This window comes from Schistocerca gregaria, chromosome 3, assembly GCF_023897955.1.
Source record: "Schistocerca gregaria isolate iqSchGreg1 chromosome 3, iqSchGreg1.2, whole genome shotgun sequence".
Classification (NCBI taxonomy): domain Eukaryota; kingdom Metazoa; phylum Arthropoda; class Insecta; order Orthoptera; family Acrididae; genus Schistocerca; species Schistocerca gregaria.
The window spans coordinates 711,311,732-711,315,352 of record NC_064922.1 but is presented as its reverse complement, the minus strand read 5'-3'; the positions used below and the strand labels follow the sequence as shown (position 1 = coordinate 711,315,352).

The 3,621-nt window shown below is 42.6% G+C and overlaps 1 non-coding gene across 1 annotated transcript; it reads right to left on the bottom strand.

Annotated features, from left to right (window-relative positions):
* Positions 1–571: 571 nt before the first annotated feature.
* On the bottom strand, positions 572–646 carry Trnas-cga (transfer RNA serine (anticodon CGA)). Its single transcript has one exon. It is a non-coding gene; the product is annotated as a tRNA-Ser (tRNA).
* Between the last annotated feature and the right edge of the window lie 2,975 nt (positions 647–3,621).

Sequence of the window (3,621 nt, the reverse complement as noted above, 5' to 3'; positions counted from 1 at the left end):
GAGTCGAACATCGTCTCTCCTCTCACTTTTTGTTAGGCTCCTCGTACGGTCGTTGCTATAATCGCCCTTTCCCTAAATGTTAATCTTTCAAATGTTGGTTGTAAGTAATAATGTAGAGAAAATCTTTAACGTGTGGGAGTATAATTAAGAGCTTTTGTCTCAGAACTAACCTTGTAATAAATGACGTTCAAAAATAGACATCGGATCTCGTATTCTGGCTGCTGAATGAATATATGTTAGTATTTGGAACTTGCAATAGGCACTTAATGCTGCGACAGTGGTCTCCGGCCCATTCCATCATCGTATTACGACGACCGCCAATGAATATTTGCTGCAAGACATTAAAAAAATTTGATGAGTACTCACAGCTTTACTTCTGCCAGTACCTCGTCTCCTACCTTCCAAACTTTACAGAAGCTCTCCTGCGAACCTTGCAGAACTAGCACTCCTGAAAGAAAGGATATTGCGGAGACATGGCTTAACCACAGCCTGGGGGATGTTTCCAGAATGAGATTTTCACTCTGCAGGGGAGTGTGCGCTGATATGAAACTTCCTGGCAGATTAGAACTGTGTGCCCGACCGAGAATCGAACTCGGGGCCTTTGCCTTTCGCGGGCAAATGCTCTACCAACTGAGCTACCGAAGCACGACTCACGCCGGTACTCACAGCTTTACTTCTGCCAGTACCTCGTCTCCTACCTTCCAGAGCTTCGGTAGCACCATCTACCAGAATGAGAAAGAAATGTATGAGTAAACGGTACGTAGTTTTTGGCGTAGAATCTTAACGTACAGTAAAAATGGGATGGGATTGGGCTGGAGGGGGAGGAGGAGGGGTTGCCATTTTAAAATATAACGTTGGCCCGGCCCATGCAGGGGTGATGATTAGCAGGTGGCCAGTTGTAGCACGGATGCATGTCCCCTTTCACTAATATTAACTTTTCACCTAGAACTTGGGTCTTGATATTTAGTTGTCTCAAGTGAAAACAAACACCCTGTACATGGGCGTTACATTTTGTAGGTTACGGCGTACTATAGCGTGGCCTCTAACTCTGGCACATAAACCTGTGTGAAGTGCAGAGATTTATTGCTCGTGGAATGGTTGAGGGTGCTATCAGTTGTTTTCTGCAATTTGCTTACAGCGAACCGGTCTCACTCTTGAGCCACATCGCGAGAGAAAGCCCGCCACTACGTTATTTTTTCCGGTAATGTGTCTAACGTTGGTGGAGAATACCGAGGTTTAGTCCATCTGTCGACAGTATCTAGGCCCTGTTAATGACCCGTCACAGCGTAGACCGTGAATTCCTTTCTCCACTCAGTCCCTGAAGTGTTGCATCGCCACGTAGATTGCATATAGATATCCATCTATCGCGCACACACGCTGTACAGATAAAGAAACGTGACACACACCTGGCAACAATTCATATTCAAAGTTATAAGACACATTCCTATGACTTGCAGTTTAAATGCCGCTCTGATGCTGTTCTGTGTCGTATGCACTACTAAAATTATGTTGTGTTGTGATACAGGTGTGCAACAAGCAAAGCTTAGCCCAATCTTCAACATCCTTGAGTTTATGGAATGCGTCTAACATATCCTCTGTCCACTTCACTTTCCTTCATCCGGATATATCTGTTCCTTTCAAAATGTCCTTCAGTGTCACTTGTAGGTCGGTGGCTTCGGAAGTGCGACGACGTTAATAGTTCAGCATTCCTAAAGAGCGTCTTAGCTTCATGCATGTTTGCGGAACTGACAAGCTTTTAATGTTGGCCACTCGTCTTGCCCAGAAGTGAGGCACCTCACTGCAGACACCTCAAAACCTAGTGAATCCACGTCTTCTTTCCCCAGAAAGAATTTTTCATGGTTCATGACCGTTCCGTACTGTTTTCGTCACTGAGAAAGCTGTCTGAGGTGCTTTTCGTGTTGTTCTGGTGAGACGGAGAACATTAAGATATCATACATATAACAAACAGTATGCGAAGTTCTGATGTCTTATAACTTTGAAGATGAATTGTTGCCAGGTTTGTGTCACGTTTCTTAATCTGTACAGCGTGAATCGGTATCTGAACATCCTGAAAGGAGTCAAAATAGCTATTCCATTGGCATCTTATGGGGTGACTTGTGTTTGTGGGTAAGCTTTCTCACAGGCGATGACGCTAAATACCAAGAAATTAGCAATTCAGTTGTTGAAGTCTCTTATACAGTAGTGGAAATGAGTATAAGAGCAGAGCTCCATGAAACAACTAGACAATATCTGAGATAGGCATATAACGAATGTAGGTAGAGAAAATACTGGATATATGTAAGATATGAACAATCACGACGGAATTACAGAGTTTCTTTCATAACAAAGCGTTTGCATTTCCTGTATGGAAATTGGTATGCAGATACTGGCTATCCTGTTATGTTATTGCGTTTTTAGTACTGTTTCCAGCCTCCGTTTTTCTTCATTACATCAAAAATTCTCTTCGTCATTGATCTGGTTAGCGTTTGTAGTATTTGCAGAGAAATTGTCTCCTGCTTCTCGTATCACCTTTTTTCAGCTTGCATACGGCCTCAGATTGCCTTGCATGGCAATAACTACGCTTTTCGAGTATTACGCAAATTTAATCCTACGGTGTTCAAATCCGGGCTATTTGTAGGCCACAGCAAGACATCTTTATTTTCAAAACACGTTTTGCTTCTAGCAGAACCATCCACAGGTGCATTATCTTGTTGAATAATCAGATTTTGGTCCCCTAGGTCCATGTACATTTTAGTCAGTTCTGTATCTAGACTGTCAATGTGCATGTTACAGTTCTTTCTAGTGTTCAGTCAAGCAATGCGTGATTTTCCTTTAGCGCAGAAGGCTGCCCATATGATAATACTTCCACCACCAAAACATCTCCCATTCTTGCCTGCTGTTCCGTTATGAGATCACGCCAGTATTACTGAAATCCATCTTGGCCTTAAAAATCAACTTCGTCTCGTCATGACGTTCACTTTTTCCCATTCTGAAGTCCATTACATCGTATGGTTTTCAGAAAATACCAGACTAGGCTGTTCATGTTTGGGTGTTAATCCGGGTTACTGCTATTGTTTGTGAAATGCAAGATGTTGTTCATGTCACAAAATTTGTCGAAACGTCTGGAAATTTCCTGACAAGGGTAAATCAGCAAGAAGGTGGAAAGAATATCGGTTTGTGGCCCTTGTTTCGAACAGAAGTACTTCTTTCTATGCCTCATAATTTTCTGATTTGTCCATACTTGCCGTTCTCTTCGTATCGTGTGCCCAAACTAACGAAATTATCGATCATTGTAATTGAGCAATTCATCTCCTTGGCAATCTAAAGATTAGAGAATCCCATTTCCATGTACGTGTCGATTTTTGCTTTTTCATCATATGTCAACTGTTTCTCTCGTGGTACTGTCACAGTCGTGGTTTATGTACACAACATCCACTGTCACTAATGGTGTCTGTTTTCTATCTGTACTAAGGAAGGGTAAGCATGCACTAACACTGAACGGAGCCGACTGCCTTTATACCCAGTTCCACCCTCTACCTCTAGGCTCCTACTCGAGTTTGGAATTGCATTTTTCTGTCTAATCCGTCATTGTGAGTTTGCGTATTGCTCTCGCACCACAGA